Source organism: Phalacrocorax aristotelis, chromosome 6, assembly GCF_949628215.1.
Source record: "Phalacrocorax aristotelis chromosome 6, bGulAri2.1, whole genome shotgun sequence".
NCBI classification, from domain to species: Eukaryota; Metazoa; Chordata; class Aves; order Suliformes; family Phalacrocoracidae; genus Phalacrocorax; species Phalacrocorax aristotelis.
The window spans coordinates 32,612,291-32,638,531 of record NC_134281.1 but is presented as its reverse complement, the minus strand read 5'-3'; the positions used below and the strand labels follow the sequence as shown (position 1 = coordinate 32,638,531).

The 26,241-nt window shown below is 51.5% G+C and overlaps 1 protein-coding gene and 1 long non-coding RNA gene across 2 annotated transcripts in view; one reads left to right on the top strand and one right to left on the bottom strand.

Moving 5' to 3' along the window:
* Nucleotides 1-25,478, bottom strand: part of CACNA1E (calcium voltage-gated channel subunit alpha1 E) — a 147,319-nt gene extending 121,841 nt beyond the window's left edge. The window contains exon 1 of the mRNA XM_075096957.1: nucleotides 25,139-25,478. The gene's annotated coding sequence lies outside the window, so the exon portion shown is untranslated. The remainder of the gene's footprint in view (nucleotides 1-25,138) is intronic.
* Nucleotides 12,886-16,210, top strand: LOC142058913 (uncharacterized). The gene is made up of 2 exons (XR_012661146.1): nucleotides 12,886-13,574; nucleotides 13,696-16,210. It is a non-coding gene; the product is annotated as an uncharacterized LOC142058913 (long non-coding RNA).
* Nucleotides 25,479-26,241: the final 763 nt, after the last annotated feature.

The window sequence follows — 26,241 nt, the reverse complement described above, 5'->3', positions numbered from 1 at the left end:
AGTCTCTGGGAAACACTGCTGGCAGAAGACAGCCCAGCCCTTGCTCCTCACGCCAGAGCATCTGAAATGAGGCAGCACATAAGAAGGGGCTGAGAACAGGGCATTGCTTTTGACATAGATCAGAAACCCAAGTCATCTTGAAACCACGGATGCAAAGAGGATTTGACATAAATACAGAAGGAAAAACAGGAAACCATGAAGAATCCAAGCCTCCTGAGCACTGCCCTGGGAAAAGTTTGTTCCCCCTGCTGAGGCAAGCTGAACACATGTGGTCTCAAGATGGACCATGAGACCCAGGAGCTGCTCTGTCTGGGCTCTCCAGAGGGTGGTTGTGGGTCTGAATGGCACCCTATGCATCCTGGGCATTGCCAACAGGTGCCCCAATTCTGGCTTCACGCTACAGCCTGCGATTTCTTGAAAAATGTCTTTCTTAGCCAGGAACTGCCTTGCTAGGATGGGGCAGGAAGGACACAGCATCCCAGGAGGACAGCATCCCATGGCCATCTCCCAGGCCAGCCTTTTGGGTTCCCTCCTTGCATTTCACCCCCACTGGGCTCAGTGGCAGCTCTTTCAGACTGCACGCGTTCCCTCCAGCTGGGAAACTTAACAACAAAAATAACAACAAAATTCTTGGAAGAAAAAGTTCTCGTTTCCAACGGCGCCTTCGCTGAGGTGACTCACAAACCACAATGTGTGTCATTACTTAATAGGCCCGCAAAGGCAATTATATGATCATGCAAACATCAGATTCCCGGCACAAGGAGTCACAGCACCCCTGAGAGGTTAAAACAAAGGGATGCTTTAAAGGTGAGCAAAGGCGGGCTTTATTCTTCTTTGACTTTTGTTCTCATTATGTACAAAGACTCACTGAAAAGGTCTTATTGTTTGTGCAAAGAAAAAAGACAGTCTTTTGCACAAATTGCACAGTGAAGAAGGGAAGGGGATAGAGAATAAGTCTGTCCTGACATGCTGAAGACTAGAAGAAAGCGTGCTATGCATCCTCCACTGCGAGGTCCTCACCAGCCACAAAGACAAGGACAAGCCAGAGCCCCTGACAGGGTGGGCATCAGACTGACAGGCCAAATTAGTGGGTAAATAGAGCAAGACCTTCCTGATTCAACCTCAAAGGAGGAAAGGCAGGCTTTCCTTTTGCTCCTTCACCCAGGTCTTCTATAACCCTCCCCTATTTACCTTACACACTGCAGACAGCTGAGTGGATTTGCATTTTACCTTAACCTGACTTAAGCTGGGTCAGGATAAATGGATAATAAAGAGGTATTTCTTGCCTGTCAGCATAACAGATACACAAATCAGGCATTGAGGACCCTTTAGGAAACAACCAGCTTCCCTGCTGGGTCCAAAGGGTAGGAGAGCACGACCCAGGATACTCAGTTGTTCAGGGGCAAAAGCCTGGACCAGCCCCTGCCCTTCCTCCCTCCCCTCAGCCTTACCCGGCACTGTCACCCTCAGCCACTCCAAGCTGCCAAGCACACACACCCCCAGAGCTCATCCCCTGAGCCCAGTTTTTCCCCGATCTCCTACACTATGGGAGATGGGAGGAAAATAAATATTTATGGGTAGCTAAAAAAGTGGGATTGCTGAAATGTTCTTATCTGCCAGGACTAATAACCTGGCTCAGCAAGTGCCCAGTCTTCACCTCCCACCCAATGCACAGACACAGAGGAAGCCCCAAGGGCCCCTCTCCTCCTCCAGGCACACCACCAAATCCCTCAGGAAAGCCTGGGCACTTCTTTCTGGCTCCTAAAGGCAGCCGCACTCCTGGACCCCACGGGGAGCCATGGGCTAAGGCAGCCTGGGCACGAGCCCAGCTGCTTCGCTAAGGTGCCACATTAAAGGTTAGCACTTCTGGAAGCCATCTGAGCAAGAGGACAGGCACAGAGCGTGGCATTTTAGGCACTGCTCTTTCAGATAGGTCCAGCTGGACCCCAGCCGCTGCCAGTGGACTTCCCTCCCTCCAGCAATGCAGCTTTGCCCCCACATCCTGGTGCAAATTCCACCTCCAAACCCCAGCAACAGTGGTGATTACCACCCACTGCCTTGCTTCATTAGTGGCGGCAATTCTAGCACCTCCCTTTGGGATCAAAGCCACTGTCTTATCATCAGGCTCCCTCTCGTCCTCAGAATGTTTCTTCTTTCGATGAGAGCTCATCCAGCTCTACTTTCCCTTCTTTTATCAGTTTGCTACAATTGCTGGTATTGAGCTGTTGATACCACGATTGCCTCGACTACTTCTCCTCTTTATTTGTGGCATTATTTCATCGCTGCGGTTTCATCCCTCTGAAGCACGCTACTAGGATTAATTTCTACCAAAGCAACCTTCCTGCCAGATAGCTGCTTCGTGGGACACTTATGCACAGCACAAACGAGCTCAAAATAAGGATGAGATTAATTCATGGAGGAGAGGAGGGCAGGCACAGCCAGGAATAACAGCCTAGCTGCAATTGCCAAGCTTTGCGCTGCTGATAGCCAGACCCTGTGAAGGTCCAGCAGGCAAAGAGCAACGTACATCCTATTTCTTATGCTATTCCTTATATTTCTTAAGACATGCACCAGTCCAGCCCAGCATCCTCTGCAGTCCTGGCTGAGTGGCCACACCAGGCATGGAGCTAGAAGGAGCTTTGCTCTGAAGCAAGCTGACTGCTTCACTTGTTAGCCCCATCTCTCGACTGAAAGGATGCCCAACAGCTGAATTGGCTCACAACTCCATCATGAAATTGGCCCTTTTACAGCAATGTGTGTGCTTGGAGCTTGGACTTCATGGTATTTGCAAACATCGGCAATCACGTTGCAGAGCGTGGAAGTGGCTGCTAATCAGTGGCTCCCCCACCCGTCCCTCTCTGTCTCCAGGAAGGCAGACAAGACTCTTCCACAGGCAGCAAGCAGCTCTTTTTACACTAGGAAACTGCCATCTGTAATTTTTAGACATCTCGAGGATGACTGAGGACTGGCAGCACAAGACTGCTGGCATATGTCACACAGCCTGCAGCCGCCCGGGGGTTTCTCCTCCAGCACAGCATGGCCGTCCAGCACTGCCCCCCCTCATCACCACCCCCTCATGCATGCTTCTGCTGGACACCAGCAGAGACCATTTGCTTTCAGAGCCTTGGCAAGTAAGAAATGGGCAATGTATTTCTGGCAGCATCTCTCCCCACCTCTCCTCTTGCCCACTCGCTCCTTCCTAAGTAATTTAATGCCATTGATTTTCCCATGCCAGCCATCCACCATCTGCCAGCAGGCTTCAGAGCACCAGCAGGACATTCGAGCAAGCTGGGGCAATCCAAGAAATTATCATTCATGATCCCCAGACCCCGCCTCCATCCCTCCATGCAGCAGCAACCAAAATTCATCCCTCCCAGGAGGGTACCATGCTGACACAATCACCCTTCCCAGGCTGGAGCTGATATAACATTTAGGTCATTTTCTGGGTTTAAACCTTGTTTCTGTGCTAGCCACAAACAGAACTGCTTGCAAGGCCTCCAGCCTTCTTCCAGTGCCTGTTGGCCTGTATGCGGCTGTATTAAAACCCCATCAAGCTACACCCTAGTGCAAATCACCATCCAGGAATACATCATTTGTGCTTGCTTGGGTTTTATACCCTTTCCTCTGACCACAATGTGCTGGACAGCCCCTACAAACAGGCCAGCAATTTGTTACAGTCCCCAGCTGAAAACAGAAAATTTTTAAAGCCTGCAAGCACCCAGACGGGATTCCCAGTCTCGGAGAGTACTGAGCACAGACTGAACAAGGGCCAGCCAGGACTGGCTGTCCAGCAAAACTGAGGCTTCCCCTAAAGCAGCAGCTGCTGGGACAAAGCTTCTGACACCTCCCAGCTCCAAGAGCTGCTTGCAAGGCTCTGCCCCATGGCTACCCAGCACCATCACCCTCCACAAGTGATGCTCAGCTCATCACACCCTCTGCAAGTGATGCTCAGCTCATAACCTGCACTGGGGTCCAGGAAAGCAGGTGAAGGCAACTGGTCTGTCCTGGTCCTTTTTTCTTGCCTATAGCCTCCGAGTGAAACAACTCTAGCATCCTGATGGGGAGAAAGAAGTCTTTGTGTCCACCCCTTCACTGCCCCCTCTTTCCCCTGCCCTTCCCTTTCTCAGACACAATCCCTCATCAAGGAAGCACCAGTTCGACACCAAGACATAAACCTGTCCCATCTCTCCTCCAAAAACACCCTTGAGCAAAAGCTACTCCTACACACGGGCCACCCTCTTTGTCAGCCAAGTACAGACCTGAGCAGACACCCCACATACCAGCCACCTGCCAGGCACATCCCACACTTCCTCAGGACACTTCCCCATCCATCACTGGCCTTGCACACACAGACTGTGTCTCACTCAGTGCGAGTCAAGCCACTCACTGGGGATACACATCTGCAGCGCTCCCAGTATTCACCCTTCCTGTGCCTCCCGAGACACCCCGTGTCACCCAACACCAACTGCAGCTCAGGTTGCCGGAGCACCCACTTGCACCCGCCCCCCTCCCTGAGCTATCCCTCGCTCACGCTTGTGGCTCATTTTCCACCATCCCTGTGGTTATTTTGCGCAGAAAACCTGACCTCAGAAATTCACCAGCGAAGCTTGTTAACACCAGCAAGTGCACAAAGAAATTGCCAAGCCGTCCATGAAGAACTTTCCAAGCAGTCAGCATCCCCACAGCACGGGGTAGGGAAGGCTGGCTGCAGATAAACACCGAGACACTTCTAGACACAAGACTCAACACAGCCTCAACACCCAAGTAAACCCTCTGGAGAAACTTCTCAGAGGCAAGAATAGTCCACAGCAGTTTTAGGCTCTTTCCAGCCACCTCAGATGTCCAGTTAAAGTGTTGAATCACCTGTAGCCTGGTGTGAGTCCAAGAGCAAGCCCAGGTATTCACCCCACTGCAGAGAGTTAGGGGTCTCCCATGATGCCGCAGCAAATGGCTGGCAGCTGAGCCAACACCTCTGGATCAAGCTCCTTTCACCTGCAGGATTTCTCACCCCATTTGAAAATCAAAGCAAACAATTTAGATGGGGATCACAGCGCTACGCACATGGCTGTGGTGTGCTGCTTGGTCCAGATGTGGTCCAGCACATTGGGAGCCCAGGAAGCAGTGCCACAGGCACGGACCCCACCACACAGCCTAACCCCCTGAGCAGGTTTTGACCAAGGATGATACACACCAAACAATGCATCCTCTCAAGAGGCTTGGGTGCTCTCCGCAGCCCTCAGCATCTTTAACACTAGGCCAATACAGAGTGGTTTTAAAAATCCCAGTCTGCTGCGAGACGTGGAGCACCATGTACGTACAGTCTGCTTGAAACGGCTAACAGATCACATTTATTTCAAGCTTGCTGCTTCCATATGCCAGAGGGAAAAAAAAACCCAAAACCAGATCAGTGATGATAAATTTCTAAAGCCACTGTAGCAAGGAAAAAAAACCCAACCAACCCCATAGTAGAAGAAACCTCATACCATCTCCCAGAAACTCCCTGTGCTGCAAATGCCAAATTATTAAGTCAAAAAAAAGGAGGGGAAAAGAAAAAAAAAAGCACCCTTCCATAACAGATTGCTATTGTGTTTCCTTCAAAAAGGCAACACTAACCATGGTCCCTTGCTGCTGCTTTCATATTCAGCATCCACTTCAGCAGCTTATTTTTTAAGAAGTAAAACCTGCACTTTCATCCTCAGGTCCAAAGCAGGGCAAGGGAGCACAGGCTGGCCCCACATGGCCCAGGTGAGAGTGCAGCCACCGTGCTGTCACCTAAAGGGACTTACCCAGGGCTGGCAGAAGGGAGAAGAGTTCATCCTTAAACCCAATAGGACCCAGCCTAATTTCACCCATCCTTGTCGCTGTGCTTCACCCCAGGGACCACTGCATCCCCCCAGGGTGGTGTGCAGGGAAGGGGAGGGCTCAGACCCGCTCCACGCCGAACACCCGGACACAGCAGTGCGTGGTGGTGGACAAGGGACAGGGGCTTAACACCAGCCAAGCCTGCATGGAGCTACTGATGCTCCTCGGCATCCCCAGGGCCAGCTCTGACCCAGCCATAAGTCTTCCATCCAGGAAAGCCTTGGGCAGTGAGCCGCTCACCCCAGCTGGCCTCGTGGCAGCGGCACAGCCCTAGCATGCTCACGGGGTGCAGGAGGGGAAAGCCCACGGGTGCTCACCTCAGGCGGCACCACCCATGCCTCTTGCTGCTCCTGCCATGGGCTCACCCAGCTCTTGTGCTTTCCAGGGACCCTGTGCCAACTGCTGTGCTCTGGATCCAGAGCAAGCCTTGTTAAAAATAGGCTCTACCTATGACTCTCCCGGCTCTCATGGGCGTCATCACCTTAGCCCCAGCACGCTTCCCAACGTGACTAACGCCAGCGGTGTGTGACTAACACCCCGTCCTGCACCATGGAGGGAGACGGCCCCCAGCAGCTCAGGCAGGCATGAGTGGGCGGCCAAGCCGCAGAGTTTTGGCTGGAGCAAGCTCTCCCCCTCTTACTCTCAGGGTTTCTCCGTGCGCCTCGCCCACCCTGCTGGCATGCACTATTCCAGGCTGGGAGAGAGTTATGGTGGTGACGCCCAGCTGCAGCACCCAAGCCGATCCAGCCCCAGCACCCAAGCCGATCCAGCCCCAGCGCAGCACACAGCACTGCAGGGATGCTCCAACCAAAGCTTATCCCCTGGGTCTCACTGCAGAGCCAGGAACAGGCTGCCATCCCAACACACTGCTATGTCCCCAAGGGATCCCACAAATTTAATGAGGTTTTGGTTATTTCTGAAAACCATGGGGCCTAGAGACAGGAAACAGGGAAAGTCTCAGCTCACTCAAGAGGAAGGGCTGGCCGAGCCCCACGCACCCGCTACAGAGCTGCAATCCTGGCTCAGCGCTAGATAAGCAGCGGTGTCTGACAATCCCCAAATCTACCCCAGACACTGAGGCTTGAGGAGAAAAAACACACACCAAGGAAGATGCTGATTTACTGAAGAGTCTGGAAAATAAACACAATTTGGAAAAGCATGAGTTTGGAGGAAAGGTGGGAAGAAGTGCAGGTTTTTGGCATCAAGAAGAAGAAATGGAGCCAAGAGCATCCTCAACCACACCAAGATGAGAGGCCACCAGAATAAACTGCTCCCCAGCCAAAACAAGACCAGTCCCTTCCTCTGCTCCCTCTTTAGCTCCAAAGCTTCAGAAAGCAGAGACAGACCTGAAAACATGAATATAAGAAGTGCTAATGGTTTTCAGCTCATATTTTAAAGCACAAATCATTACTTTTTTTTATGTTTCTATATCCCAATGCAATGTTTGCATCTCCCTGGCTGGAAGAAACGGCAGCCCAGAGCCTGCAGCCTTCAACCCTTGAATCCACAAAACTAGAGACTCAAAAACAAGAAAAAAAGACGGGGGGGTGGGGGGGGCTAAAATCCAAAATGCAGCCAGCACGCAAGGAGACATTTCAAGCCACCCATATCCCCCAGCCCTTTGGAAACACATTAAACACTGCTCAAGACAGCTTTTATATATTGTGCTTGGGACCACACATGGCCCAAGGGACGTTATTCGTCTTCTCCTCCCAGCGATGCACAGCAATAGCCACTGGCAGCCTGGGTGATTTAACAGCAGCAGCGCAGGACATGCATGAAGGCACCAGCATCACACAGGAAGCACCTATTTCTGTTGACTATACCCACCTGGTCCAGCCTCAGTTAGAGGAGCCCCACATGGAGGCAGGGGTTGGGAAGGTCAGCACTCAAAGACCTCCCTCAGTCCTCATTTTACACACTCAAATATCACCATACAGGTGAAACCTTCATTTACACTTCTGAGCCAAAGGTCCTTCCCACCACAGTATGCCAGTACAGTTTAGACAACCACAGCAAAATAGCTTCACCTGGAAAGATATAAGCATTTCTCAATGCAATGCCACAAAGCAATGTTAATGTTGATGTGCTACAAGAGCACAAGATGGGGTGCTCAGTTCCTGGTGCAGCATACTCATGTTTTCTAACAGCAAGAATCCAATATCACTTGGAAGGGAGAACTCTCCAGCCTCAGTACCTATACTCTATAGCTCCAGGAGCCACATTTCACTTATTTGCCTTGTCTGGTCTCCTCTAATATAAAAAACTCCTGAATTATTAAGGGAACTGATAAATAACAGAGCAAGATGAAAATACTCTAAGTTGGTCTCTCATATCTGTCCAACTTGATTTGTTTAAAGCATTTAAATCCTCACTTCGACACAATACTGCTCCTGCTGCAGGGCACTCCAATCACATAAGCCTTTTATTAATAAAATACATATTTGATCCAACAAAGCAGTTTCATCCTTTCTTCTCAACTCTTCTCCTCATGCCAGCTCTCCTACACTGGCACTGCAGGTAGGATACTCCTCTGAAGACAACAGTGCTAGAGTATCACACATACATGTGCACACACATGCTTTCCTTTCTCCCCCTCTTCCAGGCACTGAGAAACAAGCTGCAGTGCCCCAGAGCCCCCTCCCGTCTTCATGTCCCATTCCCCCCCCCCCCCCAACAGGAGCACAGCGCTCCTGAGAACTGACCCCCCTTCTCGCTTCGGTGCAGAGGTGATAGTGTTCATCAGCCCTGGGAATTGCCCTCATCCCCTGAACTCTGCGTACCATTCCCTGGGGCACAGAACACCCCAGCAGCACCCACACCCCTCAGGGTTACAGATCTAGAGCATGCAAAGGTCCACATTTACAAAAGCAGCTGGTGACACCTTGAAGATGCTCAGGCGAAAGCATCATGCTCTCCTCTGTCACCTGCACCCCTGGGAGAAACTACTTTAGGAGATCCACAACGCAAGAGCTCCCCAACACCTCTTCTGAAAGCCCGGGCCAAGAAACTCCCCTGTTTTGGCGCACAGAGGCTGCAGCAGGAGCCCCGGTGGGATCGGTGCCCAAGCTGCCCGCCTGCCTGCTCTCCAGGAGCTGCTCCACAGCCCCCGGCAGCGGTTTGTGTTTCATGCCAGGGAAAGCACCCACGCCTTCAGCTCGCTTCCTGGGGTGAGCTGTACGGCACGGATGATGGCAGCAGAAGAGAGAGATTGCATGTGAGAGCTTTCCAAAATTAAAAACAAAGAGAACAGCCTGTGGGGAAGAGGCCAAGATAATTAAAACATTAATTCAGATTGCTGCTTTTGCTCTGAGCAAGCTCAAGTCACCCAAAAATCCCAACGATAGATAGCTGCGGGTCTGAGGCACAGCCCCATCCCCAGGCACACCAAAGCCCTCTCCGTCACTCCAGCAGCAGGGGCAGAGGCTGAAAAGCCACCTTCCTCCAGAGAGAAACACGGGGAAAACAAGCTCCAGCTCTTAAGGAGCAGAAAGAAAATTATCCACCTGGAATAACAAGTAGGAAACAGGTGACAGCTTTGAGGCTAATAAACCTTCCCAGCAACACTAACAGCTTTCTGCATGAGGAAAATAGATAAAGTGACTAAAAAAGTCATGACAGTCACAAGTAAGTCAAGTGAGACATGAGAACGACTGAGTAAGTTTTGGCAGTTGGCTGGGAACAGGCACTGGAAAAGAAAGCAGGCAGAGCCAGCTGCAGCATCCCCACTGCCCGACTCCGTGTCCAGCTGTAACCCCGCCATGCGGTGCTGGGCAAATAGCAACACCTCTCCAAAGGTCCTACACAAGAGCAAGGACTAAGGCTAATATCCGTGCATTGCCATAACTCATCGGGAGAAGGGTAAAATCCCACAGCAGAGTAAGAAATTCTCCCTCCCAGTCCTTTAATAACACATGCAAGAGTGGGAAACTATAGGATTGAATCAACATGTGGGTCCCATGATAAGTTGTTTGAGATAGAAAGCGGGCTGGAGGATTATGGGTATGCGATGGAATTAGCTTGACTATAGACCCGGCGTCAGACCCGCTGATGGAAAATTAAAGAGAATCTGCAAGTCACCAGGAAGAGGAAGAAAGGCGAGGGACATTTCGACCTTGAGAGCAAACGATAAACAAGAACAAGGAACTTTGGCACGAAGTGCAGAACTAGACTGTTTGTTAAGGAAGTATCGCAACCCGTGACATTAATTAAGCAATCATTGAAGCTTGTCTACAAGAGCATATAAAAGCACTGCAACTTAAAAATAAAGCTGAAGCTTGCTCTATCACTCACGTTGAGTTGTCTGCTTGCTTTCCTCGCTCGCCGCAAATGGCGCCCAAACAGGGACCTGAAAAGGACTATCTCTGATACGGCAGCGAGATGGAGACGCACTGGCAGACGGCAGCCAGGGGGCAAAAGAGGAGTCGTTTTATGCATCATTCCTGATACTTTCCGACCCTCCAGCCTGGACCCAACCTCGGAATTTAAGAAGGGATCCGCCTTCCGCAGTTGAAGCTAACCCGGGAGCGAGAGCCGTACAAACGACGCTGATTATCCTCACATCAGGCAATGGAGGTCGAGGTAGCTTTTGAATTATTAAAGCGCTTTTTAGAAAAGCGGGGAGTAAGTCAGTTAAAAGACTTGTCAGGGCTAGTTGCAGTGGGCAAAGCGAAAGGGTTTTTTAAAGAACCGGAATCGATTTTTGAAGTAGAGGAGTGGAGAGCCTATAGTGATTGTTTGTGGGACTTGGTGATAGATGACAATAAGACAGCGAAAAAGCTAACGAAACCTTGGCGGGAAGTGATTAACTGTATGAAAAAATATAAAACTGAAAAAAGATTAGCAACAGCTGCCTCTGATCAGCTAGACAACTGTGACCCCAATGCTGGAAAGATTGGAATTGGAACAATCCCTCGCCTCCCTTCTCGGGGATCCCAGTTACTGTACCTCGAAGACCCCTTGTTCCTCCTCCTCCCCCTCCTGGTAGATTTACATCTGTAGAAACTAGCGGAGAAGGAATAAGCTTGGGAAAGGGAGGTGAAGATATTGAAAATTCATATGATGTAGTCTCTCCGGTGGAGGAAAATAAGCCGAGCACACCATCTAGTCACCGTTCTGTACCTATTGTGCGTAGCCAAGTTGACTGGCGGAAAATCGGGTTAGAGATATTACGAAATAGGGACCTAGAGACCGCCGACTTGCTAGCTCAAGCTTTCCCTGTCATCTATCAACCGGACCCTGCTAACAATCAAAATTTATTAGCACACCATAATCCTCTTGATTGGAAAATCTTGAACCAGCTGAGAAGTACTGTCAGCGAATCGGGTGTACACAGTGAACCGACCAGACAGATGCTAAATTACATTTGGGGCAGCGGGCTGCTTTGTCCCGAGGATATTAAAAACATTATGAAATTCATATTGAAACAGTCACAGCAGCTTTTATGGCAGGCTCACTGGCACACCCTATGTGATAGATCGGCAAACAAACACCCAGCGCCAGCAAAATGATCCGCTAGCAGGAGTAATAGTAGAACAACCTTTGGGAATAGGACCCTTCTCGTCCATAGACATGCAAATGCAGACAGGCCCTGATGTATTAAGAGAATCAATGAAGCTAGCAAGGGACGCCTTACAGCGCGTCAAAACAGCACCTGTCACCCCTTCTTACATGTCGATTAAACAAGGGAGGGAAGAGCCTTTTGCTACATTTGTAGATCGAGTTACAGAAGCGTTAAATCGTGCCGACTTACCTGATTTTACGAAGGGCCCATTGCTGCGTCAATGTATTATGGAAAACTCCAACCATGCTACTAAAAGTATTTTAATTACACTTCCCCTAGACGCAGGCATTGAGGTGATGCTTGAACGCATGAGTCGAGTACCTACCGGCCCTCAAGCTATGTTAGTTGAAGCATTGAGGGAAGTTGGGCAAGGAATGGTACAGGTTCAGCAACAAGTTTGTGCCACTCTCGCCCCATTGGGTCCAGCCAAAAACCCTAACAGTAACCAAAGAGGGCCAGCTAATTTTCGATGCTTCCGCTGCGGAAAAGCAGGACACATAAGGAGACAGTGCAGCGAAACCAACTTATGGTGCAAAAACTGCCAAGCTCAAAGCCACAGTACAGCTGCCTGCCGGCGCTCGGGAAACGGGAAGCTAGGCGCCCGGGGTCGCAGCGCGCAGACACCAAGAGCGGCTCCAGTGACTTCTCAGCACTCCGTCACCACGCCACCAGTCACGCCGAGCAACTCCGGCCAGCTTCCAATTTGCAACCCGCCACCAGAGGGAGCCTCGGCTTAGACATGGCAACAGCAGTAGATGTCACTTTGATAGACACTCGTCCACAGAAGATCAGGACAGGAATAAAGGGCCCATTGATAATCAGTGGGCAAGCGTGTGGAGCATTATTATTTGGACGGTCATCAAGCGGCTTACAAGGATTGTTTGTTCTGCCTGGAGTTATAGACTGTGATTATGAAGGAGAAATTTGTATCGTGGCACAGACTGCCTTTCCCCCTATATGTATACCAAAAGGCAGCAGACTTGCACAACTTGTACCGATACAACAGCTGGCACAGCCGTTAGTGTCACATGATACCAGCGCTAGAGGAACAGAAGGCTTTGGATCCACTGGGGGGCTTGCTTTCCTGACTCTGTCTCTGAACGAAAGACCCCTCGCCAGTGTAGTGATTGCCCATGGTAATGAGAGCCAAAGGCTTTCTGCCTTGCTAGACACAGGAGCTGACATCACCATTGTTACACAAAACCAGTGGCCTCCTCAATGGCCACTAAGGAATGCGGTCGACGGAGTAGAAGGGGTAGAAGGCACAGCACCAGTTCAACGCAGCCAACAACGAGTTAAAATAACTATCGATGGCCGAGTCGCCTCTTTATACGTCACAGTCATGCCGTTGCCAGCAAGAGTCCATGCTTTGATTGGGCGAGATGTGCTGAATCAATTGGGCATGATACTTACCACTGACTCCCCTGCATCAGCTGGCGCCCCTTTTCGGGTGCGGTCACTGCCACATGGACTTTCCCAATCCCACTGACATGGCTCACAAAAGAGCCAGTATGGGTCGGGCAGTGGCCGCTCAAACAGGAAAGTCTACAACAAGCCCACATATTAATAAAAGAACAATTAGACCAAGGACATCTCCGACCTTCGACAAGCCCCTGGAACACCCCTATTTTTGTTATCAAAAAAAAGTCAGGGAAATACAGGCTGTTACATGATCTACGGGCAGTAAATCAGCAAATGCAAGCGATGGGAGCTTTACAACCTGGCCTTCCAAATCCAGCCATGTTACCAACTGGTTGGCATTTACTGATTATCGACTTAAAGGATTGCTTTTTCACTATAAAGCTGCATCCTCAGGATACCCAGCGATTTGCATTTACCAGCAATCAACAGAGAAGGTCCTGACTTACGCTTCGAATGGACAGTATTGCCACAAGGCATGAAGAATAGCCCTACTCTGTGTCAACTTTTCGTAGATGCTGCATTAAAAGACGTGAGGCAGCAATGGCCGGACACTGTAATTTACCATTACATGGATGACATCTTGTTTGCGCAAGAACAACCTTTTTCAGCACAGCAAGAATTATATTTACAGCAACAGCTCCAGCTACACGGCCTAGTAATAGCAGCAGAGAAGGTTCAACGTTCACCAGTATGGAAATACCTCGGGTGGCACATCAGTGACTCTCAAGTAAGTCCACAGAAGCTTACGTTACACACAGCAATCAAAACCCTTAATGATGCTCAACGGCTGTTAGGAGACCTACAATGGCTACGGCCAGTAGCCGGAATCACTAATGATGACTTAGAAGTTCTTCACCCGATGTTAAAGGGCACTGACCCTGCCACGCCGGTCCGACTGACTGCCGAACAAACCTCTATGATACAACGTCTTAGCTCCAAGATCGTCCAAAGAGCAGTAGACCGGCTAGACCCCAATCTCCCCATCGATCTCACCATACTCCATGGCTCTACTCACATTTTGGGTGCACTTACTCAGTGCAAAAAGAAAAAGGGGGAGAAGATAAGGGTGTTGGAATGGATATTTACAAGCCTACAGCCGAAGACAACGATTCAAGAAAAGACAGAAGATTTGGCGGAGATAATTAAAAAGGGTCGGTCTCGTATCCTTCAAATAATAGGAGCAGAGCCACGTACTATCTACCTACCAGTAAAGCGAGAGGATCTGGAGTGGTAGCTGAGGAATTCCCCAGCGCTACAATCAAGCTTATTAACAGAAGCAATAGAAATCAAACTAGAATCAATAAAAGCTCCTGTTCTTAAATGGATCAGCAACAGCTGGATGGAAAGGCCAAAACGCAAAGCAGTACCCATAATAGAAGCAGTGACTGTCTATACGGATGCCGGTAAACGTTCCAGGAGAGCAGCAGCGACATGGCATGAAGATGGTCAATGGAAATATCAGTTAATACATGCCGAGCCATGTGACTCTTTACAGACGTTGGAGCTAGCCGCTGTAGTATGGACATTTTCTCGCTGGATGATGAAAGCGTTGAATGTGGTAACTGACTCTCTTTATGTGGCTGGAATTGTTAACCGTATCGAAGATGCACGTATAAAAGAAGTACAAAACCTACAGTTGTTCGAACTCCTAAGACAGCTTCAATCCACCATTAAGCAACGAACATTGCCATATTGTATTATTCACATACGAAGCCATCAGTGGACGGAAGGCTTGGGGGAAGGAAATGATCGCGCTGACAAGCTCGGCGCCATTACGGCGCCAGTGAGCGAATTCGCTAAAGCATGAGAATCTCTCCAAACCTTTCACCAGAACGCAAGAGGTTTAAAGAAACAATTTCAAGTCACCATGGAAGAAGCCAGGGGAATCGTACGAGCCTGCCCTACTTGCAGCCATCACGGACCAAGCATAGGGCTAGGAGTTAATCCCAGAGGCCTTGCCATGTTTCCCTGGCCTGAAATGGACGTTACGCATGTGTCGGAATTTGGGAAACTAAAATATGTTCACGTTACTATCGATACTTATAGCAAGTTTTTATGGGCAACAGCACAGTCAGGGGAAAAGGCCGTCCATGTTATACATCATTTAACAGTCTGTTTTGCTGTAATGGGAACTCCAACACAGATTAAGACAGACAATGGGCCAGCATACTGTAGCCAGAAGGTTAGGAAATTTTTACAGGCATAGGGAGTACGCCATCTCACAGGCATTCCACATTCACCCACAGGGCAAGCAATAATTGAGAGGGCGCACCAGACTCTAAAACAATATCTAAACAAACTTCGAGGCGTAAAAGATGTACAAGAACGGCTTGCAAAAGTTTTGTTTGTATTAAATCACTTATGTATATTTGCAGAACACGATAACCCTCCTGCGTGGGTGCATGGAAATGACGATAGGAAAGAGTCAGGACAGGCAGTAATGGTGAAGTATCGAGACCCTTCCACTGGTCTATGGCAAAGGTCCGTAGAAGTCAAATATTTTGGTCGAGGTTACATGTGTGTGCTTACCCCTACAGGTCCAAGGTTGATACCCAGTAAATGGGTAAAGGCTATGCCTAGTGAACAGAAGAACGAAATCTGCGAAGTGACAGGAGACGGTGAAGACGTATGACTACACCGGTAGAGGTAGACAGGATACGGATAGAATGTCCCCAATGCAATAAGTGCCGACCCTGGGTACTAAGAGAGTGTCATAGCTGTCAACAGCGCAGGTGGGTAAGAACCCATCGAGCTAGGAGGTGGTGTGACAGTTGCTACTATCACCAATTACAGACACATAAGGTTTTAATCATCACAGGCCACGAAGTAGAGGGTTCTAGACGATATGAATTGCACACCCTTGACTGGATTAGACAAATCAGTAGTGCTCCTTTGCTAGTGCCACGCCAAGAGTGTGCTGTAAAGAACCAGGTACCTGAAATATGGGAAGTAACACCGAAGCACTGGGAAAAGACAAAGAAAAATGTACACGAGAGTACTCCCGGTAGTCATCGTAAGTATCGTGATAAGAATCACCGAGGGCATATACATACCGCCCCAGCCAAAACAGAATGTATGGGTTACCCTGGCAAATCTAACAGGCCAAGATTCCATCTGCCTATCATTGTCATCACCAGGAAATCCCTTTTCCACCTGTTTGGTTGGAGTGCCGGTTGATAATTGGACGCTAGTGATACCACAAAATATACCACATTTAGGAAGCCTTTGTGATACTCCCCAGAATTGTGTGAATAATTGGGACGGTTGGGCAGTCCATCACCCTCAAACTAGTCTTGAGCCACAAGAGCTTGAGCTATTGGGTTCTTTGTCAATGGATGCTTGTTTATACTTTAATTATACGGGGCGAAACCAGTCTCTTTCTTGGCCTGTGAATGCCACCCTAAGTGTATATAAAAATGCCACTGCTTGGTGTAACTATACCTCTGCAAATATATCACGCTCTAGCAATATGCCTATTGCGCTACCTGCAGGTTTGTTTTTAATTTGTGGAGATCGGGCTTGGCCTGGCATCCCGTCACATATAAAGGGAGGGCCTTGCTCTATAGGTCGCCTAACGCTTCTTACTCCTAACACTTCAATGATTTATCAACATCATAGAAAGATGAGAAGCAAAAGGAGCACTCATAAGTTTGAGGACAACTGTGACTCCACAGCTGAATTTTGGAATCCGACAAAGATCATAGCTGCTTCCTTCTTGGCTCCTGGAGCTGGTGTTGCTCAAAGCCTCACGACATTAAACAAGCTAGGGTGTTGGCTAGCTAAGCAAACAAATGCCACATCAAAGGCATTATCTGACTTATTACTAGATGTAGGCTCTGTAAGACACGCTACGCTGCAAAACCGCGCAGCCATAGATTTTTTGCTTTTAGCCCAAAGACATGGGTGTGCTGAATTTGAAAGGATGTGTTGCATGAATCTATCAGATCACTCAGAATCAATACATGCAAGTATTGAGAGCTTAAAAAGGAAGGTCTCAGAACTTAGGGAGGATGATCCATGGCATTGGTTTAACAGCTTGTTTAATGGATGGGGCATTGGCAATTGGATCAAGAGTATTTTGCAGATGGGACTAATGATATTTACAATGTTTATCATTATATTAATGTGTGTCCCTTGTATATCGCAATGTATGCAACGAATGATGGAAAGAAGCATGAATGCCGTGTTCCTTTCTCAAGGAACAAAAGAAAAAGGGGGAAATGTGGGAAACTATAGGATTGAATCAACATGTGGGTCCCATGATAAGTTGTTTGAGATAGAAAGCGGGCTGGAGGATTATGGGTATGCGACGGAATTAGCTTGACTATAGACCCAGTGTCAGACCCGCTGATGGAAAATTAAAGAGAATCTGCAAGTCACCAGGAAGAGGAAGAAAGGCGAGGGACATTTCGACCTTGAGAGCAAACGATAAACAAGAACAAGGAACTTTGGCACGAAGTGCAGAACTAGACTGTTTGTTAAGGAAGTATCACAACCCGTGACATTAATTAAGCAATTATTGAAGCTTGTCTACAAGAGCATATAAAAGCACTGCGACTTAAAAATAAAGCTGAAGCTTGCTCTATCACTCACGTTGAGTTGTCTGCTTGCTTTCCTCGCTCGCCGCATGCAAGTGCTGCCAGCCCAGAGTGCAGGGGGGGCAGCCGTGCACAGGGCAGGAGAGACCTGCTGACGAAGAAAAGTGTCAGCTCCAGAAGTTGCTGTGGGGAAAAAAGTGCCAAGAGAAGGGGAAGGGAAAGAAAAAAAAAATAGTCATTTGTAGCTGGTGGAAACCGTCTACTCCAACACAGCAGACGCATTTCATTTCAATTTTGCTTTTTATATCACATCCACCAGAAGAAAAACACCACCAGATTTAAAAAAATGGCTTTCAAACCTAAAGCCTTCAAACCTTCAACTACCTATTCCAACAAGCAACATCAAATCTGGGTGTTTTCAAAGCTTCTACCCTCTCATCACCCCTCTTACTTGTTCTCATGAACTTGCCTGGTACAAACCAGCTTCACTCCACTGAAGCATCTCAACTTCCACCAAACTGCTCTCTCTGAGGCCAGGGAAACCTCTGTGCATGGGCACCAGACCACACTGCAATGCATTGGTCCAACATGCAGGATGCCCATGGACTCCCCAGGCCATCAAGCTGCACCGTGAGGACCTGTTTTCCTCCTTTCCTTGCTCAGCATCACCTTGACACATGAGAAGCCATTCGAGGGCATCCCTCCTCCCCTGTGACACTGCCCTCCAATCACAAAGTGCTCCAAGAGCCAGCAGGGCTGGAGAGGGGCTTGGGGGTGTGCTCAGCCCAGCCCTGCTCCCCACACAGGCTCCTGCCCCAGGAGCTTCTGGAGGAATAGCCCTGGGACAGTCCCAGGGGTGGCAGCTCTGGGGCAGACCAGCTTGGAAGGGGAAACAACCCCCAGACCTCAGCACCTAGCTGTACTGAGCCAAGAAAGTGAGCAGGAGGGGGTTTAAGAGAGGCCAGGCAGTAGGCTGGGGTTAGGGTATAGGGTGCAAGACCAGTGGCTTTCCAGCCTGGCTCAGAAGCAGGTTGGAAGTGGGTAGAGGAGATGCACAGGCAGGTATGAGGGCGATTGTGGATGAGGAATGCCCTCCTGCCAGGACCAGCTTCCCACAGCCACTGGACCCTATAAGCACAGGGTCACAGAGAGGCTGGGGAGGGAGCAGGGCTGACATCCAACCCATTCCTTCTGTCTTTCCATCCTGACACTGCCCTTGGAGACAGCCCAGCTGCCACAGGGAGCAGAGGGGCTGAACTCCCCATCTCTTCCAATCCCTTCCCACTGCCTCCTGGGCTGTTTGCCCCCAAACGTCCACCCTGGCACAGCCTGTGCTCACACCACCAGCAGAGTGGGCAGCAGCAGGCAGGGTTCTCAGCTCCTGGAGCAGAAACACAGGAGGTGCAGGCAAGGAGAGGGGCCAGCAGGATTGGCAAGACTGCACAGCAGCTGGCCCCCGCAGAGAAACTGGGGACCCAGAGCAGCCTCCAGGGAAGCACCAGCCACAGAAGACAGAGTAGGGAGGCAGGAATATCACTGAACACAAATCAAGGAGGACCAGGAGAAAGGAAAAGGAGAAAGGCATATAAAGGATTTCTAAATCCCAACGTAGATGGGAAAAGCCACACAAGCATTACCTCGCCAGAGGACGCTGGTGAAAGCAGTGGCCACCACATGCTGGCGCAGAGCAAGAGATCACCCTGGTCACCCCTTCCTCCTCCCAGGAATCTGTCACCCTGGAAAAACCTGCCCAGCCTTTGCATTTTGCAAACCTCAGCTCTAAAAATAACTATCGGTGCAAGTGACACATTTTGAGTGGAGACGGCAAGCAGCAGCCCACAGAACCAAGCTTACTTAGCATCAGTAGAGATGTGTTTTGTAAACAATTTTTTTAAGGTTGCTTAGTAAGCTGCTGATCAAACAGCCAAAGCCATTGTCTGATGTGGCAGAAATGAAGGAGGACCCAACAACAGGGAAAAATCCCACAGAGGAAATTGGGATGGGGAAAACTCAAGGGCTGGACCCCATTTCCCAGCATGTCCCCCACACCTCAACTTACACTTTGAAGATGGAGTTTCTCACCCTGTATCACTCCCCCAGGAGGGGTCCCAGTTCCAGCCATGCCTGCAGCACCAACACCCCCTCAGCATCTGCCACCAGAGAGCAAAAACCTTGTATATACAGAAAGCAAGAGCAGCAGCAATGACCAGACAGACAACCCCAACTGCGCAGCATCTCCCACCCTCCTCCCCACACCCCATTCTGCCCCAGCTGCTGGAGCTGCTCCCCAGGGGCTGGGATAATTGGCAGAGCAAGAGGAAGAGTCACCCAAACTGTTGCTCAGTCATGGTAATTAGTCACCGTCTTGAGTGACTCCTATTAGTTACAGCCTGATTTTCTCAGGCACAGTCAGCACACAAGATTTCAATTAAAACTCACCATGCAGCCAACTTGGAAGTAGCTACTCTGGCCCACCACAGGGCTCATCAAGGACACGAACATGCAGAAGAGGTGCTCCTTTCCTTGAAGGACCCAGCTTAATTTTAAACCCAGCTCTATTTCCCAGCCCTGCTCAGGAAGCCTCAGTGAATGCACACCAGCTTCGCAGAACAGATGCCATAGGGCTGGGGAGGAGAGACTTGCATTTTTCCCACCCGCCACAGGGATTGGATCCATGCCCCGAGCACAGACCGGAGCCGGGGTTTCTCTCTGGAGCTGAGCTGGCATGCTCCCACCGTCGCACAAATCCCCGCTCCCAGCCAGACTCACACCCCCGGCAGGCAGGGCAGCACAGGCAGTCTGCCCGCACGCCGCCCTGGTTTTGTGGAGCAGATTCACTCTGCCTGCAGGAAGAGGCAAGCTCTCCAGGGCTCTTTGCTAGCAGTGCCAGGCTGCACAGAGCCCTTCATCCTCCAGCACCCATCCCCAAAAGTCACTCTAAAGCATGGGTAAACATCAAGTGAGCTGCCCAGCATGAACCAGTTTCTTAAAAGCCCTTGCACTGGTCCCAGTTGGGGCCACGAAGCAGATGGACCCCTTGCCGCACCTGGGGTAACAGGGGTTAAAGCCCACCTTCTGCCTGCAGCCTGGAAAAACAGGGCAGGGGAAATGCAAATGCTTTACTGAACCAGAAGGCTTCATAAAAATATTAGCCACAGCTTAATCAGCCCTCTCCAGGTATCTGCTCACAGGGGTAAAGCTCATCATCGCCCAGGCCTGCCTACACCTCTGTGCTTTAAGGCACCTTTCCGGCTGGTTTCGTGCTTATTTATAGGCAGCAGTCCTCAGACAATCTCAGGAAGAGGTGAAGCTCAACCCCTTCCACACGAAGCTTGACAAGTTTGAGGTTTCTGCCACCTACCTAAGTGAGGGGAGAGGGGAACAGCACCAGACAGAGCCAAAATCAGGCTCCAGCATCTCTAGCATCTTGTCCGTGCCATCAGACTGATGCTTCGCACCAGGAGCTCAGTGTATTTTTAATAGGATCCCCCATTCCATGCTTGTTAAATGAAAGGAAATAGAGTATTTTGCTACCAAAGAAACAGAAGAACAACAAACATGAGCCAGGCTGTGAAGCACGGATGCTTGCAGATGGCGAGCAGGGTAGCAGGGCTCTGCACCTCTGCCGGGAGCCAGTATTTCAGTGCCCGTGCTGCCTTGTTTAAACAACTGCCTGGGAAACCCAATATTTGATTTAAATCTACACAAAGTGGTCCCTGAGGCAGGGGGCACATAACCCAGTATGGAAAGCACTAAAGATAACACCTCTCTGTGCTGTAGAGGAGAACAACATCCTTTCTGGGCCGATAACTAACACAGGAGCTGGACATGGTTGGAGGGTCCCCTTGGCATGGTATTTTTGGGGAGACCCCACCCAGCAAAGCAGGGGGAAACCTAGCCCCTCATTCTGCAGATACCCCATCTCGACATCAGAGGGGAATTGCAGAATAATTCATGCCAGGGAACTTCTGATCCAGCTTGCTGCTCAAAGCTAAGCCACGGTGATGCCAGAGATATTCAAAAGGGAGAAATCCCGAAGCTTTCACTGGGCTGCCTCTGAGCATTTGCCCCCTGATCCCCCAGCTCCCACCCACCCTGCTCGTTTCTCAGCCTGACAGAAAGCTCAGCAGCCTCTCCCCGGGCACAAGGCCTCACGGCTGTGACTAATGGTATGTTTTGACATCCCTGAAATACTCCAGCACTTCATTTCAGCCTCGGGGAGCAGGAAGAAAGGAGGGGACATGCTGGTGGGGAGCTGGCAGCAGGAAGGAGGGGCAGGAAGAGCTTTTGCAAAAGCAACAGGCAGCAATAAAGCAAAACAGCATGGAAAAGATGCGGGAGGTGGCCAAGGGGTGGGTTGGGACCTGGAAGGCACCCAGGAAGCCTGTCTGATCTGCTCCTCGCCTATGCTTTCCCTGGACCTATGCAGAGGTACAAGGCACTGGATTTATTTACTATCCTCCCCACAATTGCACTGCTTGAGTGGGGACACAGGGATGCTTCACTAATTCCTAGTAAGCCCGTACCTAGTGGTGAGGGATGCAGGATTGCGCTGGTCCCCTGCCCGGGCAGGCAGAAGGCAGTATCCCCACCAGCCTCCTCCAGTCCCCTGCTTTGGGCTCTCTCCAGCAGAGCCAGGAAGGCGACAGACAGCAATCCCCAGGGAGGTTAATTAACAAGCATCTTCCCTGTGTTGAAACAGTCACCTCCGGCCCCGGGGGGGCCAGCGGAGACACAGCCCCAGCCTCCGACAGGGGAGTAAAGTGCATCCCAGCCACCAGCCGAGCTGCTGGCCGTGACCATCTGCCAGCCAGCAGCACTGGTGAGAGGAGCAGCCAAAGCCGTGGCAGGGGGTGGGATCTGGCTTTTTTCCTGACAGCTCTTGCTCATCGCCAGCCACTCACGCTGGGGCTCAGACAGTCCTGCTGCAATCCAGAAAGCTGGGGGAGAGGGAAGAGCAGGCCACCTGGATGGGGCTCCAGATCTCCATGAGTCGTCCTCAGAGAGATGGGGGTGGAAAGTGGAACAGACTTAGGAAAACTGGCCCAAAATACACCCTGCCCCAGGGGAAGAGCCAGGGGATGGCTCAGCACACAGCCAGATTCATCCCAATGTAGCAAGCAGAGCCCTCTTAGCACCAAGGCAGAAGAGCCATCCTCTAGGCTGCATCACCCTGGTGTCCTCCCATCCATTTCAGCTGGAAGCATCCTAGTGGCATCCACAGATCAACCCAACCACAGGATGCAGAAAGTTAGCAGAAACCACAGCTGCCATCACCAGGGTGCTACTCACCAAAAGTTTCTTGGGTCGTTGTGAGCAAGGAGCCCAGTGGCCGCAGTAGTGGTGATGGGGGCGAGGTGGGGGGAATTGTTTTCTCTTTTCAGCTGTCACTAAAGTCATCAGTGTGGCTGTGAGTGATTCACAACAGTGTATGAAGAGCCTGTGACTCACACACTGGATGCAGTGGGTGGGTGCATTGACTCAACCACGCCAGGGAGGGGGCGCAGGGGGCTGCAGACTCACACAGTTATGGGGACAGTCCTATTCACAAGGAGTCAAAGGCACCACTGGCCAGGAGATCCCCACACATGCTTAGATCATCAGCGCCCTCAACAGCACGGGTGAACCTGAGGGAGACTCTGCACCTAGCATCAACCCGTTGCCTGTCCAAAAAAGGTGGCAAGGTAGAACGGCGATGGGCCACACTCTCACTCAGCCTTTCAGTGGGGAAAGACTTACACTGTCCTGTGTGACAGCAGGGGAGGAAGAAGCCCACAGGTGCCCAAGTGATGCAAATGCATCCAAATTACAGTGAACAAACTTTCCAGGTATTCTAGGACCACCAAGGAATGAGGAAACTCAGCCAGCCAGAAGCAGAGACCAGAGGGGAGCTCAGTGCCAGGGGACAGTCTGCTGCCACAACCATCTCCTCCACCTCCCAAATCTGTAGACCTGCACGCGGGGGAGCACAGCCCACCAGTGCCAAGGCCTACCCTGCAGCTCTGCCATGCCCGCCTGTGCTGTGCTGCTGGAGAGCTGTCTTCCAGAAAGACCCCCACTAAAGTAGACCGGAGTGACCCCAGATCTCAATTCCCTGGCACCCCGCTGCTGCCGTGTGCCAGCAGCGCTGCACACACATTTCAGGGAGAGGGACCTGAAGGGAACCTCTCCAAAAGACCCTCCCATTCAGATGGCACCCAGTTTCCAATTACTCGACGGGAGGTAGCTATGCCCTGGTCTTGCCAAAGATGCCAGCAGCAGGAGCTGAGGCTGCAAACGCATGTCTCATCTTGCTGACAGCACCTTCTGTAACGCTGTGCCTCATCTGCCAAACAGCCCTGGCCATGGATCCGGACCAGCCAAGAGTGTCACCACATCCCACAGCATCCTGAGCCCAGACCTCCCCATCTGCAGCACAGACCAAGCCTGGCCTCGCATCAGCACCGAGAGCAGGATGAGATCCTTCTTGCAGGGGGATGCAGTCTGTGGGGGAAGGCAGGGCGGTCCTGGGTACTAGTAGCACATGTCTGTTCAGGATCATGAGGGCAGTTGTCCCTGTCCCCCCTCCAGCCATGCAGAGAGCCAGCAGGAGCCACAAGCACTGAAACACACGCTCTGCAATGCAAGAGCAGCCAGGAGAGCTGCAAGAACATGACAAACAAACCCTGATTTTCAGGACTGCTCATTCATCACTGCCATCAGCAACACCCAGGCAGGGTCCAAACTTAGGAGCGGCACCCAGACCCACAAAAAGCGGGGACTGGGTCCAAGGAGATAATATGAAACATTGGGAGCCCAGGGCAGGCAGCGGAAGCTGCTGTGGGCACCCAGGCAGCCTGCGCACTCCCAGGGAAGAGACGCTGCAATGCCTGGGAGGCCTTGGGTTGGCAGAGGAGGACTGGAGCTGAACCAGCCCACCACCGAACACCACCACTGCCACTCCACCCGAGCAAGGGCTCTCCCGGGAGCTCAAAGCTCTCAGGTGCCCGAGGCAGGAGAAGAAAAAGGTCTTCCACTCCCTGCCCGGCTTCACCCACCCACCCGGGGCATGAGGGAGGGCAGGGCCCCGGCACAGACACCCCCCACCCCCCAGTATACACCCCCCGGCTGTTTCCCGAGAGCAGCGGGACCCCCAGCCCCACCGCGGCCGCCCCCGGCCCCCCACCCCGCGGCCGGCGAGCCACCTTAAGCAGAGCGCCGAGGCTCCCGCCGCTCCAAGGCTACCTTAATAAAAACTTTGTCGGAGCAGAGCTGCTTTCGGCCGAGCCGCTGAGAAACCCTCGGGAAGGTGCCCGACGGGGAGTCGAGCTTCAAACTTGAGGTGTGTGTCCCACCCCCCGTCTCAAAGCGCAGCTCCATCCCCCCCGCACGGGGAGGAGAGCCCCCGGCCCCCCGGGACCCCCGCCCCCCAACCCACCTCTCCCCGCTGCCTGCCTCCGGCTCCTTCCCCCCATCCTCCTTCCCCGAAGCGGCGGCGAAACGTGCGCCCGGAGCTCAGCGCATCCCCGGCGGCCAGGACGAGACAAAAGCTGCCGGAGAAGGGAAGGGAGGAGATGTCCACCGAGCCCGAGCCCCTCAAGGAGAGGAGGAGGATGGAGACAGCCCCAGCTGACCGGGACTGACGGCTCCCGGCCGTCCCCAACAGGTAGCAGCGAGTGGGGGACACGATGCCCCCACGGCGACAGCGTTTGTCTACTTTGGGAGAGCGAGTGGGAGCTCCCCGGGGCCACCATCCCCACCAGCCACCGCTTACCTGGAAATAGAGGCATGGCTCCTGCAGGAGAGCTGGGCGAGGCCGGGATATTATTCCAGAGACATTATTTGTAATAGAAAGGGAGGAAAGAGCCGGGGGGAGGGAGAAAGGGAGAGAGGGGAGGGGAAGGAGGGAGGGAAACAGAAGAGGAGCAGAGAAGGAAGGAATGCGAGAGGGAAGGGGGAGGGGGGATAAAACGAAATAAAAAAAAATAGAAAAAAAGAGAGAGAGAGAAAATAGAGACAGTTAAAATCTGTCTCCTGCCCACACAGTGGAAAAGAAATTTCTGACAATCGGAGAAAGGGAACTCGCACATATACCAGAGGGGGCAGACGGGATAACAAAGGAGGGAAGGAGCCGAGCTCCGCCAAAACAGAGCAGGAACTGTCCGGGCACACCCCCTTGCACTTACACACACACACACACCCCGGGAGTAAGGATGGGGGGCACAACCGAGCAAACAGCCACGTCTCTGCCCATCCAGGCCAGCTCAGCCACCCACCCAGCTCCTGGGCTGGAGCAGCGCCCAGAAGCCTGCACCCCGGCTGCTCCAGCAGGTTTGATTTGACCAGCTCAGTCCCACACCAGGGCTGGGGACTGGTGGTGAAGGACCCCTCGTTGCCCCACCAGCCAGCCTTGGTGCTCCCCAAACCCTCGTACAGCCCAGGTCTTCCCCTTCCTGCACACACCTTGCTCGGAGGGCATGAGGACCTCCACAGCCCTTCCCATGCAAAGGAAGCATGAGTTTTCCAGCCACTACATATCCATGCAAAATAGAACCCTGCACTACCTGCTCTTCTCTAAGTCCTCCCCTTAACCAGCAGCCAAAGCAAGGGCAGCTCTGGGGATGAGGGACATGGAAGGATGTGGGCCACCAGATCAGTCAGATTTACCCCACTGCATCTGAGGGCTGCTGGTGGGAAGGAGTTGCATTCAAGGCCTCTTCTTAAATCATGTTTGCAGCCCAGTTTGCAGAGGTGCATTCCCACTGCTCCTGCCTGGGCTTTATTTTGCCTTCCCAGACCCCCCAGGGCAGCACCCGCAGACAACTGGACATGAAGATGCAGAGTACGGGAGCTAGAGGTGACACAGGCTCTCTGCAT